Below are 14,272 nucleotides of genomic sequence, written 5' to 3'. Positions count from 1 at the left end.
ATGCCAACCAGCTATTGGCTGGGGGCATTTTCAAGGTGCCGCGCTGCACCTTTAAGAACAGATGAGCATGCAGGCGCCTCCAGGAGGCCTGTGCAGCATGCATAGGAAGCAGGAAATGAGGAGCTCATGACACACATGGGTTGGTTAGTATGTTGGCGTCCCTTCATACAGAGGGAACATGCAGGGGCGCTGGCATTAGTGTTACAGGCGTCACTAGCTGGTAATTGCAAAGGAAGCTACTAGCAGTGGATCTTGATCATTTTTGGGCCCAAGTGCATTCAGTATGGCAGAACATTCCTCAGACAACCATTGCTAACCTCATTGATAGCAACCAAAGTGTGTAATTGCATGTATTTCTACTTGTGACACTCATACTCAATACCAAATGCTTTGAAAATTTTGTTTCCATTTTTCCATTATTATGTGTCATTAACATGTCTATCTATCCTATGATTTTTATAATTCTAATTCTAATGTATCCTATTTGGTGTTAAAATTTAAAACCCATGAAGTGAGATACATAACTATAACGTGGTGCCAATAGAAATGTTAAAAACAGTGAAGTAGCTATCTTTCTTAGACTGGAGATTTACTCAATTGCCACACATACAGGTGCTTCTCACAAAATTAGAATATCATCAAAAAGTTAATTTATTTCAGTTCTTCAATACAAAAAGTGAAACTCATATATTATATAGAGTCATTACAAATCTATTCCACGTGTTTATTTCTGTTAATATTGATGATTATGGCTTACAGCCAATGAAAACCCAAAAGTCATTATCTCAGTAAATTATAATACTTTATAACACCAGCTTGAAAAATTATTCTAAAATCCGAAATGTTGGCCTACTGTAATGTATGTTCAGTAAATGCACTCAATACTTGGATGGAGCTCCTTTTGCATCAATTAATAATATCAATAATAATCTTTATTTTTATATAGCGCTAACATATCCCGCAGCGCTTTACAGTTTGCACAAATTATTTTTGCTGTCTCCGATGGGGCTCACAATCTATATTCCCTATCAGTATGTCTTTGAAATTACTGCATCAATGTGACGTGGCATGGAGATGATGAGCCTGTGGCACTGCTGAGGTGTTATGGAAGCCCAGCTTGCTTTGATAATAGCCTTCAACTCATCTGCATTGTTGGGTCTGGTGTCTCTTATCTTCCTCTTGACAATACCCCATAGATTCTTTATGGTGTTAAGGTCAGACGAGTTTGATGGCCAATCAAGCACAGTGATTCTATTGTTTTTATACTAAGTATTGTTACTTTTGGCAGTGTGGATGGGTGCCAAGTCCTACTGGAGAATGAAATTTACATGTCAACAAAGCTTGTTGACAGAAAGGGAGCATAAAGTGCTTTGAAATTTCCTGTTAGACGGCTGTGCTGACTTTGGTCTTGATAAAACACACAGGACCTACACCAGCAGATGACATGGTTCCCCAAACCATCAGTGATTGTGGAACCTTACACTAGACCTCAAGCAGCTTGGATTGTGTGCCTTTCCACTCTTCCTACAGACTCTGGGACTTTGATTTTCAAATGAGATGCAAAATTTACTTTCAACTGAAAATAACACCTTGGACCACTGAGCAACAGGCCCCTTGTTTTTCTCCTTAGCCCAGGTAAAACGCTTCTGGCGTGGTGCATTGGTCATGAGTGGCTTGACACAAGGAATGCAACACTTGTAGCTCATGTCCTGGATACGTCTGTGTGTGGTGGCTCTTGAAGCAATAACTCCAGCAGCAGTCCACTCCTTGTGAATCTCCCCCAAATTTTTGAATGGCATTTTCTTAACATTCCTTTCAACTCTGCGGTTATCCTGGTTGCTTGTGCACTTTTTTCTACCACACTTTTTCCATCCACTCAACTTTCCATTAATGTACTTGTATATAGCACTCTGTGAACAGTCAACTTCTTTAGCAATGACCTTTTGTGGCTTACTCTCCTTGTGGAGTGTGTCAATGACTGCCTTCTGGACATCTGTCAAGTCAATAGTCTTCCCCATGATTGTGTAGCCTCCTGAAAAAGACCTTTATAAATGCTTAGGAAGCCTTTGCAGGTGTTTTTTTGTTAATTATTGTTCTTTACTGAGATAATGACTTTTGGGTTTTCACTTACTGTAAGCCATTATCTTCAACATTAACAGGAATAAACGCTTGAAATAAATCACTCTGTTTGTAATGACTCTATATACAGTATTATATGAGTTTCACTTTTTGTATTGAAGAACTGAAATACATTAACATTTTGTTGATATTCTAATTTTGTGAGATGCACCTATAATTCCGATAAGGAAAGTGCTTTCCGTAAGTTATGTCCTATAGAATCAAAACCATATCCTGACATATCTCAAGAATGGCTGCAAAAGCTAATGGAGCAACACTTCTTAAAAAAATCTGATATAAAGTAAGGAGGAAATAAGTGAAAAGGAGGAAACTGAGAACAGAATAATCACATATTGCACATGCTGTGTATAATAAAATACAGTCTTATTCTTTTCGAAAGAAAAGAAACTTCAGTTGTAAAATTATTTTAAAAAATATGTTCTTTTGTAAAATATTACATTCATGGAAGCTTTGTGAAGTTGTTAGTACTGAAACTTTATAGACTTGACTCGATGATGTATGTCTTTTTCAACTGTGTAACCATAATTTATTTAGTAAAAGTAAACTCAATGAAAGGGTCTTTTTCACATTTTTTTTAAATTTGCGTGGATCCAAAAGCATAACCTGTCCTATTTTGTACACTGATTTTTACTGATTCCACTTTGTATGATGCCAGGACATTGGTCTTACTGTCTTTCTGAGTGAGGTGAAAATGAAATGCAGCTCTCTACATATTTACACATTGCAAACTTCCAATACATTGGGGAAAATTTGTATGTCAATATCATATACCCCATTATCCACATTAATCCTATTTTTCTCTGTGGTAAAAATCCACGACATATAATAAACACCCTAAATGTGAAATACTGCAGATCTATCTTTGATTGTATTCTTTGGACAGCAAGGGATACAATCTGACAACAAATTCAAGGAGATGATAAAGTGGGGAGAGAATGGTGAAACCCACTTTATCCTGTTGTCCTCTAATGCTGAGCTGGCTGTCAGTCAATGCTAGGGGCACAGTTAGGGTGTGTGCACATGCTGCGGATTCTGCTGCGGATCCGCAGCGGTTTTGGCCTGATCCGCATCAGTTTTTGCTGCGGTGTACAGTGTCTTTATGTTCTATGGAAAACAAAAACTGCAGTGTACACAGTGCGGATTTTTTCGTGCAGATTTGCTGCGGTTTCAAAACCGCAGCATGTCACTTCTTTGTGCGGAATCTGCAGCAGTTTTACACCTACTACATTGTACAGGTGTCAAACCGCAGGGCTAAACCGCAGGCTAATCAACAGATAAACAGATAAAAGTCCACAGCAGAATCTGCAGCGAGTGCAAAAAACAGAAATATGGCAAAAATTTTGAAAATTTTGCAATTTTCAAACTTTGAATTTTTATGCCCTTTAAACAGAGAAATATGTGACACAAAATAGTTACTAAATAACATTTCCCACATGTATACTTTACATCAGCATAATTTGGGAAACAACATTTTTTTTGTTAGGAAGTTATAAGGGTTAAAAGTTGACCAGCGATTTCTAATTTTTACAACAAAACTTACAAAACCTTTTTTTGTAGGGACCACCTCACATTTGAAGTCTCTTTGAGGGGTCTAAATGGCAGAAAATACCCAAAAGTGACACCATTCTAAAAACTGCACCCCTGAAGCTACTCAAAACTACATTCAAGAAGATTATTAACCCCTCAGGTGCTTCACAGGAGCAGAAGAACTGTAGAAGGAAAAAATGAACATTTAACTTTTTAGTCACAAAAAAAATATTTTAGCAACAATTTTTTTATTTTCCCAAGGGTAACAGGAGAAATTGGACCCCAAAAGTTGTTTTCCAATTTGTCCTGAGTACGCTGATACCCAATATGTGGGGGGGAACCACTGTTTGGGCACATGGCAGGGCTCAGAAGGGAAGGAGCCCCGTTTGACTTTTTCAACCTAAAATTGGCTGGAATTGAGATCGGACTCCATGTCGCGGTTGACGAGCGTCTGATGTGCCTAAACAGTGGAAACCCCCCACAAGTGACCCTATTTGGGAAACTAGACCCCCTAAGGAACTTATCTAGATGTGTGGTGAGCACTTTGAACCCCCATGGGCTTCATAAAAGTTTATAACGCCCGGGCGCGAAAATAAAAAATCATATTTTTTCCACAAACATGATCATTTAGTCCCCAATATTTTGTTTTCCCAATGGTAGCTGGAGAAATTGGACCCCAAAAGTTGTTGTCAAATTTGTCCTCAGTACGCTGATACCCAATATGTGGGGGGGAACCACTGTTTGGGCACATGGCAGGGCTCAGAAGGGAAGGAGCCCCGTTTGACTTTTTCAACCTAAAATTGGCTGGAATTAAGATCGGACACCGTGTCGCATTTGACGAGCGTCTGATGTGCCTAAACAGTGGAAACCCCCCACAAGTGACCCCATTTTGGAAACTATACCCCCTAAGGAACTTATCTTGATGTGTAGTGAGCACTTTGAACCCCCATGGACTTCACAGAAGTTTATAACGCCCGGGCGTGAAAATAAAAAATCATATTTTTTCCACAGACATGATCATTTAGTCCCCAATATTTTGTTTTCCCAAGGGTAACAGGAGAAATTGGACTCCAAAGGTTGTTGTCAAATTTGTCCTGAGTACGCTGATACCAAATATGTGGGGGGGAACCACTGTTTGGGCACATGGCAGGGCTCAGAAGGGAAGGAGCCCCGTTTGACCTTTTCAACCTAAAATTGGCTGGAATTGAGATCGGACGCCATGTCGTGTTTGACGAGCGTCTGATGTGCCTAAACAGTGGAAACCCCCCACAAGTGACCCCATTTTGGAAACTAGACCCCTAAGGAACTTATCTAGATGTGTGGTGAGCACTTTGAACCCCCATGGGCTTCACAGACGTTTATAACGCCTGGGCGTGAAAATAAAAAATCATATTTTTTCCACAAACATGATCATTTAGTCCCCAATATTTTGTTTTCCCAAGGGTAACAGGAGAAATTGGACCCCAAAGGTTGTTGTCAAATTTCTCCTGAGTACGCTGATACCCAATATGTGGGGGGAACCACTGTTTGGGCACATGGCAGGGCTCAGAAGGGAAGGAGCCCCGTTTGACTTTTTCAACCTAAAATTGGCTGGAATTGAGATCGGACGCCATGTCTCGTTTGACGAGCGTCTGATGTGCCTAAACAGTGGAAACCCCCCACAAGTGACCCCATTTTGGAAACTAGACCCCCTAAGGAACTTATTTAGATGTGTGGTGAGCACTTTGAACCCCCAAGTGTTTCACTAAAGATTATAATGCCCAGGCGTGAAAATATAAAATCCTGTTTTGTTCCCACATAAATGATCATTTAGTCCCCAATTTTTAATTTTCCCAAGAGTAACAGGAGAAATTGGACCCCAAAAGTTGTTGTCCAATTTGTTCTGAGTACCCTGATACCCCACATGTGGGAGAAAACTACTGTTTGGGCACACGTCAGGGCTCGAAAGGGAAGTAATGACGTTTTGGAAAGCAGACTTTGATGGAATGGTCTGCGGGCGTCATGTTCCATTTGCAGAGCCCTTGATGTTCCTAAACAGTAGAAACCCCCAATAAGTGACCCCATTTTGGAAACTAGACCCCCTAAGGAACTTATCTAGATGTGTGGTGAGCACTTTGAACCCCCAAGTGTTTCACTAAATATTATAATGCCCGGGCGTGAAAATATAAAATCCAGTTTTGCTCCCATATAAATGATCATTTAGTCCCCAATTTTTAATTTTCCCAAGAGTAACAGAAGAAATTGGACCCCAAAATTCGTTGTCCAATTTGTCCTGGGTACTCTGGTACCCCACATGTGGGAAAAAAACTGTTTAAGCACACGTCGGGGCTCGAAAGGGAAGTAGTGTTGTTTTGGAATGCAGACTTTGATGGTCTGCTGGTGTCATGTTCCGTTTGCAGAGCCCCTGATGTGCCTAAACAGGAAAAAAACCCACATGTGACATCATTTTGGATACTAGACCCCCAAAGAACAAATCTAGATGTGCCCCCAACTAATCTAATGTAAATTAGTAGTGCATGGAGGTGTGGTACAATTTGAAGCAATCCTTCATACACAGGCCAGGTTTTTTGGGGCAGGTGTCGCATTGATTAATGGTGTCCCTCCGTATTCCTTTTTTGTAACACACTCGACACCTTTTTTGCGGCTTACCTTTTCTTGGGGTTGGCGGGACCACCCTCGGAAAATGCTGACCTGGGACAATATGAGCACCTTCAGTTCCAGAAGTACTTGGGCCCGCTCCTTCCTGAACGCCAAACATCAGGGCCTTAACCAATACCTCCTGGAACTCAAGGTACGATGTATCGCTGGGGCATGCACATTGTGACAGCAGGAATGCGTTGAGCATTGCCATTTGGACGATGTGCACGGCCAGCTTTTTATACCACACCTTGTTCTTTCTCAATGCATTGTACGGTTGGAGGAGTTGATCGGCGAGATCAACGCCCCCCATGTTTTTGTTGTACCCCACTACACATGTCGGTTTGCAGACCTGTGTAGAGGTACCCCGTACAGTGCAGAGCGTACTGCCATCACCGTGTATGGTGGTCAAGAGATGGACATCTCTCTTGTACTTGACCACCAGCAGGTGATCGCTACATTGGGCTCTGCTCTCACCTTTTCGGAGCATCTGCCCAAGTAGCGTCTTCGGGAGGCCTCTCTGATTGTTGTGGACAGTACCACAGGCTGCGGTACGTCGCTCAGAGAGGGATTTGTAGAGTGGGATGCTGGTATAAAAGTTATCAGTGTAGAGATAATAACCTTTATCCAGCAGTGGGTGCACCAAATCCCACACAATTTTCACACTCACTCCCAGGAAAGGAGGACACTCAGTGGGTTCAATCCGGGTGTCCTTCCCTTCGTAAACTCTAAACTTGTGGATGTACCCTGAGGTACTCTCACACAACTTATAGAGTTTGATTCCGTACCTGGCCCTCTTACTGGGCAGGTATTGACGGAATTGCAGCCTTCCCTTGAAGTGAACCAAGGACTCATCCATGCAGATGTCCCTTTGGGGCACGTACACTTCAGCAAACTTTTTGTTGACGTGTTCGATGACCGGCCGAATTTTGAAAAGATGGTCAAAGTTGGGGTCATCTCGTGTGGGACACTGTGCATTATCAGTATAATGCAGAAACTTGTGGATGGCCTCAAAACGGGTCTGGGCCATGACCATTCGGAACACTGGAGTGTTGTACAAAATATCAACACTCCAATATTGCCGAATTTCCGGCTTCTTCAGTATCCCCATATGGAGGACCAGGCCCCAAAACTGCGTCATTTCAACTGCGTCTACAGGAGACCAGTTTGAAAAAGTTGAACGCGGGTTTTGCTCCAAAAATTGACGAGCGTGCAAATTAGTTTGCTCCACCATGAGGTTAACAAAATCCTCAGAGAAAAAGACTTTGAAAAAGTAAATTTCTGTGAGGCCGGTGGTGTCAAACTTGATTCCTGATTCTGCCACAAAATCAGGAATCAGTGGCTCGTAATTTTCGGGGGGCAAGGTCCATACGGGGAGCACTGGGTCAGCTGCGGGCATGGTGGGCGCTGCCTCATCTTCTGTCCTGGAGCGTCTGCGTGGCGGTTCCGCAGGACCCGAGGAGGAAGATGAGGAGGGGGAAGAGGAAGAAGAAGAGGATGAAGAATCTGAAAAATAAAGAAAAGTCGGATCCTCATCCAAATCGCTATCAGTGTCGGAGGCAAGTATAGCATATGCCTCCTCCATTGAATAGCGCTGTTGGGATGAATTTGATGACATTTTTGTGTAAATATTGTGCTTGGGTGTACACTTTATTGAAAACTGTATGTGTATGTGAGGGGGGGGAGTGATTGGTGTAAACTTTCTGTAAAGAAAAAGCTGTGGAAAAAAGTCTAAAACAGCAGGCCCTAGCTGATAAGTGTCACTTATCAAAACTAGGCTGCTGGATGTGTGCACGGGGTGGCGCAAAGGGGGGGGTGGAAAAAAAAAAAGAAAACGGCAGGCACAAACTCTGATAAGTGAACTGTGTCACTTATCCAAGTTTTGCAGTTGCGGGATGTGTGTACGGAGGTGGCGCAAAGGAGGCTAAGGAAAAAAAGCGAGCATGAGTGTTGATCGGTGAACTGCATCACCGATCAACGCTTGTCGGCTGCGCACGGAGGTGACGCAAAAGTGGGGTGGAGGGGGGTAAAAATAGGGGGAAGGGGGATGTGGGGATTGGGGTGGATGAAGAGAGATTGGGCAGGGATCAGTTAGGGTTGTAGTTAGGTGGCACAAATGGGGCAAAAAAATGAAAAACGGCAGGCACAAGCTTGGAAAAGTGACGTGTGTCACTTATCCAAGTTTTGCGGCTGCGGGATGTGTGTACGGAGGTGGCGCAAAGGGGGCTAAGGAAAAAAAAGCGAGCTTGTGTGTTGATCGGTGAACTGCGTCACCAATCAATGCTCGGCGGCTGCGCACGGAGGTGGCGCAAAAGTGGGGTGGAGGGGGGTAAAAATAGGGGGAAGGGGGATGGGGGATTGGGGTGGATGAAGAGAGATTGGGCAGGGATCAGTTAGGGTTGTAGTTAGGTGGCACAAAGGGGGGTGAAAAAAATGAAAAACGGCAGGCACAAGCTTGGATAAGTGACTGTGTCACTTATCCAAGTTTTGCGGCTGCGGGATGTGTGTACGGAGGTGGCGCAAAGGGGGCTAAGGAAAAAAAAGGGAGCACGAGTGTTGATCGGTGAACGGCGTCACCGATCAATGCTCGGCGGCTGCGCACGGAGGTGGCGCAAAAGTGGGGTGGAGGGGGGTAAAAATAGGGGGAAGGGGGATGGGGGGATTAGGGTGAAGGGATGGGGGGATGAAGATATATGGGGGGTTAAGATAGATTGGGCAGGGGATCAGGGATCAGGAACACTTACGGTTGGCGGTATTTTCTTTCTTTTTTTTTCTTCTTTCTGCAGGGATTGTGATGCTACAAGCTGTGGCACCACAATACCCAGCACAGGAGCTCTTGCTGCATCCGACCTCTCTGCAGGAATCCTCATCTAGAGTGAGGACCCCTGCAGACAGGTCAGACAGGTCAGAGGCAGGTCAGGGGCAGGTCACAGAGTGGTCACATCGCTGCTGTGACCTGTCATTGGTGGGATCGAATGATTACATCAATCCACCAATCCCTGATCTGCCTGGTGACCATGGCAACTGCCTAGAACTGGAGCTCACAGCTCCGATTACTAAGTAGGTCATGCCCAGGTCACCAGCAGGGCACAGAGCAGTCACATGGTGACCGCAGCTGTGCCCTGCGGTTGGCGCGATCGCCGATCTAATCGATCACGCCAGCCAGCTCCTGCAGGCCCTGCTGGGCCTGCATCAGGCTCCAGCCTAGGATCGGTGCTAATAAAGCACCGATCCAGGCCGGTACTGGCAGGGAACAGCGGCGATATAGCGCCGCTGTGCACTGTGATTGGCACGATTGATTAGATCGGCGATCGCGCCAATCCGGGTGCTTTTTGCCGGTGCGTGGCGTTGCTAGGCACCGGCTCTAGGATCGAGTACATCGGTACTCGATCCCAGCCTAGGACATCATTGTTTCAGCCAAGCTGATTGGCTGAAACAATGAGAAACGCTGCGATTAGCTGTTCAGAATTGAACAGCCAATCACAGCACTCTGGATGTCGGGGGGGCGGGATCGCAGCCCTGGATGCCGACGCCATCTTCTGTAAGGTGAGATGGCGTCGGAATTTTAATGCGATCACCGCGACTTAAGTCGCGGTATCGCATTAAAGGGCCCGACGTATTATCCCGTCCACGGTCATATGGGCCCGGGTACCATGGACGGGATAGTACGTCAGATGTCAGGAAGGAGTTAAAAGACACCATCAGCACAGAACGACTGTCCAAACTAAGTACCTCCACTTGGTGCTTCACGGAGGCGCCAATCATTTAAATACACCTTCCTACCTGCTTGTTTTCTCTTTATCTCCACCACATTTTCTTTGATTAATAGTATTGGCTTCATAAGGCAAGATGATGTGGAGATAGATGGAAACCAAGCAGGTGAAAAGGTGTAGTTAAATGATTTACCCCGCCATCAGGCGTTCTTGGTGTGAGCAGTCACTCCAAACTGGCAGAGTTACTTTAACTGCCAAGTGATTGACCTTTAAACCCCTCAAGTAAAATGATTGTTCAACCCGTCAGATGAAGCAAACAATAGTTTTATCTAAAATATTAGATAGTGGAAGGGGCCTCCATCTATCATCCAATTAGAGTTCTTACATTACAGTGACACACTGGCAACCCCCGCATGCTTATAGGCTGTGTAACTGGTGCAAAACATGCGGGTCAGGGATTGAAGTCTGAAATAGAGCACCGGCTAATGCTCACTGAGTAGCAAGCACATCCAAGCACCCAGATACTTAAGTGATATCTGAGTTTCATGGAGCACGTAATAGCATATGGCTGAGTAAAACACCTGATGAAGGCGGATTCATTGCCCAAAAGCTTTGTGAGGACATAATGACCAAGTAAAGAAGTTTCTTTTCCATCCAAAACAAGTGTCTGTCCTGGTCTGAGTACCCAGCCGTACTTCTCTTTCCTTCCAAAGTTTTTTGGACTGTTATATAACACTGAAATGTACCACAGACCATGTACTAGTATATGGATGAGTAGTTTAATACAGAAAAATGTTTCAGAAGTCTGGGCCTTGTTCATTTTGAGTGAGGATTGTCTGATGACCCTGTAAAGTATTAGAGTGAGGGTCACCTGTTGACCCTATAAAGATTTTGAGTGAGGGCCACTTGAAGACCCTATAAAGAATTTGAGTAAGGGCTGCCTGATGACCCTATAAATATTTTGAGTGAGGGCCGCCTTATGAAGCTGTTGATATGGTGGAGGAGGATATGAACCATATACATTTTTTGGAGGTGGGAAGGGGTGTATGTGAATACACCAGAAAAAAGGAATATTTGAACTAGCTTTATGTTCCCCTACTGTCATCAGGTAGGGTTGAGAAGTCTGAGCCAATCCAGGCCTTGTTCATTTTGATAAGTGCAAGCCTGTCAACATTATTATGTCCCCAGTGGCACCAAAAATCCAATCTTACAAAATGTTAGCAGGGAAAGCTAGCACCTGGGATTCGCCATGGTGGGAGGAAGGAGGATCAGGGTGAGGATTACGTGGTCCAGACTCTTGGCTAATAAGACTGGACCGTGTTGAAGACAGAGTGGTGCTGGGAAACATACTGGAAGCATCATCTGTCACCCTACTGGACTGTTCTGGTTTCAAAAGTGGTGTACCGTGACCCCCTTCAAAGTGGGACAGGAAGCTAGGTCTAATATTTTTGTTGTGCTCGCATAGCAGGCACAGTTTCACCTGTCCCTCGGCTTTGGCCTCTGAGTCCACTATCATCAGCATTTCCACTTCCCCGTTCATTACTGCACACCATACGCATTTTAAATTAGATACATATGCCTGCAAAATTTCTGATATTAATAAGGAAAAAAAATATTTAGCCCTGATAAGGGCTTCGTTTTAATGGTGCAGCAGCAGTATACAAGTACTGCAATAGCACTTTCAAACCCTGCCTAGATGCATATAATCCTAAACTTTCCCTACACTGAATGCAATTAACAGCAGTTTAACTACAGAAAGTAAAATATTTAGCCCTGAAAAGGACTGTTGTTATAATGCTGAAGGAGCTGTTTAAAATATAATGTACAGTGTAATAGCAATATTATTAAACCTTGACTATATCCCTGCTCTAAACTACACTTTCCATGCTTTAATAAATCTCCCTGAACTGCTTCCTGAACACAGTGTTTCAAGCTTCGCGTCACAGTGTCTTAAGGTACTGTCACACTAAGCGATATCGCTAGCAATATTGCTATAACTTGTGACGTTATAGCGATATTGCTAGCGATATTGCTGTGTCTGAAACTTACCTACGACCTGCTCCCCCGCTGGTTATCGCTGATCGCGCGAGAACGTCCAGGACTGCTTCTCGTCGTCAGCTTCCTGCGGTGCTTCCTTGTGGAGAGACGAGCGGCGAGCATGGAACAAGGCGGGAGGACGTCAGGATCGCCTAGTGTGACAGGTAAGTAGCGACCCTGTCCCCAGCGATGTCGCTGGTGAGATCTGCCTGTGTGGCAGCTCACTAGCGACCACTTAGCGATGTACCAGCGATCCTGACCGCGTCATATCGCTGGTCGGGATCGCTGGTACATCGCTAAGTGTGACAGTACCTTTAGATAAGACTCTATTTTGTGATGCGGCCTGTCAATTAGAGTAATAATGGAATCCAGCATGGCTACTGCATTACTTTGTATGGTGGGAAATCGCCACTTATTCATTGGCTGTCAAACAGATGGAAAAAATGTGGGGCAGGGACTTGAGCATTTTGCTTAAGCACCAGCAATACTGTCACGCACAGTGTAGGAAAGACTAAGTGCAACATGAAGGGATAAGGGGAAGGGAACCCAACACTAGGGAAGGGGGAGTGGAGACTCCTAGGCAGATCTAACGTCACCCTGTCTGCCCTAAGCATCCCTATGTATGTTCCGCACCTATCGCCGAGCCGGATACCTAACCTTTTCCTGACCCTGGCAATAATCCCTGCATAGGGAAGGGCAGGATATACACTAGTCAATCTCCACTACCACTAAAGATATGTTTGTTCATAACTATTGCTCATTTCAAGGGTGCACTGAGAGCCTGTACATGATTTGAACAGTTATTCTGTGCTGACAGAGTCCCATTAAAAACTGTTAAGTTTGAGAGTGTCTTTTTATGATTGACACTCTTAATAGAAGCATGGAGTTGGGGCTTGGCAATTTTTCCCATTTCTCAGGTAGCATATTTTCATGAAGTTCCAATTCAGCAGTTGTAGATTTATTATACCTCTTCCAGCGATTGTTTTCTAATTAATTTTGAATCATTGCTGAACAAAAATTAAGCAGGCAAAGCAAAAGGTGTCAGCACTCAGCAATAACAACAAAGCAGGAAGGCCTTAAATCACACACACATATTGTGTGCACGCACATTCCTGTAGAGATTAACAGATATCAAAACTGTGCCTTGAGTGCATGTTGTAACATCAGAGGAAGGTTCCAGGAAGCAAAGTAATTATCACCATTTATATTTTTCTTTCATGATGCTGATAATTATACCGATTTATTTTTTGCACAGTCTACTGAAGTGTTTCTAGTTTTTATACAATACTAATCATCTTCCTAAGACTTCAATGTATTTGTCTAGTGCTGTTTGGCTTTCATAAGAAAAGTCTCTTCAGTCTAATTAGCGTAGTTAAAGGGATTGTCACCATCAAAAAATCTTGGTCCCCTGGCGCAGCTTGTTATAAAAAGATAAACCACGCTTTAATCACTTTCTCTGGGTTCAGCATTGAGTCTCCATTACTGTTCTTGATGTTTGGTATTGGCAGTGGCGCTGTCATCATGATGATAGCACAGCAGCCAGTTACTGAGCTCAGCTGCTCTAAGCAGGGCAATTAAATCTACACTGGCAGAACCTCTGCACTCACTGATTGACTTTCGCACTTTTGAAATGATGTCAGCACCACAGCCAAAACCAAAAATCAGGAACATCAGTGAAGACTTAGTGCTTGTTCTTTAAATGGAAAGTAAATCAATGTTTGCTATTTAATGCAAAATGCAGAGACCAATTTTTTCTGATAAGGGACAACTAGGGATGAGCAAACCCGAACTGCAAAGTTTGGGGTTCGTATTGAATCCCGAACAAGGACTTCTTACTGTATGTCCCTATTACTATTCAGGTTCCGCAGACTAATAAAGCTTGTTGGAAGCATTGTCATGGCTGTGATTAGCCAGCACACCATGTGAGACAAAAAGAGTAAAAAAAAAACATGAGGTCCCCTCTATTTTTGATAACAAGCGCAGATAAAGAAGACAGCTGCGGACTGCATTTCTCAGCTGTCTGTTTTATCTCGGCTGATTATCAAAAATAGAGCTCCCCCCTGTTTTTTAAATTATTTAAACAGAGAATGCAGCTTCATAGACTGGAAACACAGATGCTACTATCTCCACCAAAGCCAGCTACTGTAAACTGATGTGATATCAGCAAGTTTATCTCAGTTCACAGTGGCCAGTTCTCATGAGAGCAGCGCTGCTGTGAA

The sequence above is a fragment of the Dendrobates tinctorius genome, unplaced genomic scaffold (genome assembly GCF_039654945.1).
Source record: "Dendrobates tinctorius isolate UK_male_01 unplaced genomic scaffold, ASM3965494v1 ptg000098l, whole genome shotgun sequence".
In the NCBI taxonomy this organism is placed as follows: domain Eukaryota; kingdom Metazoa; phylum Chordata; class Amphibia; order Anura; family Dendrobatidae; genus Dendrobates; species Dendrobates tinctorius.
The sequence above is the reverse complement of the archived record's forward strand: the minus strand, read 5'-3'. Positions refer to the sequence as shown.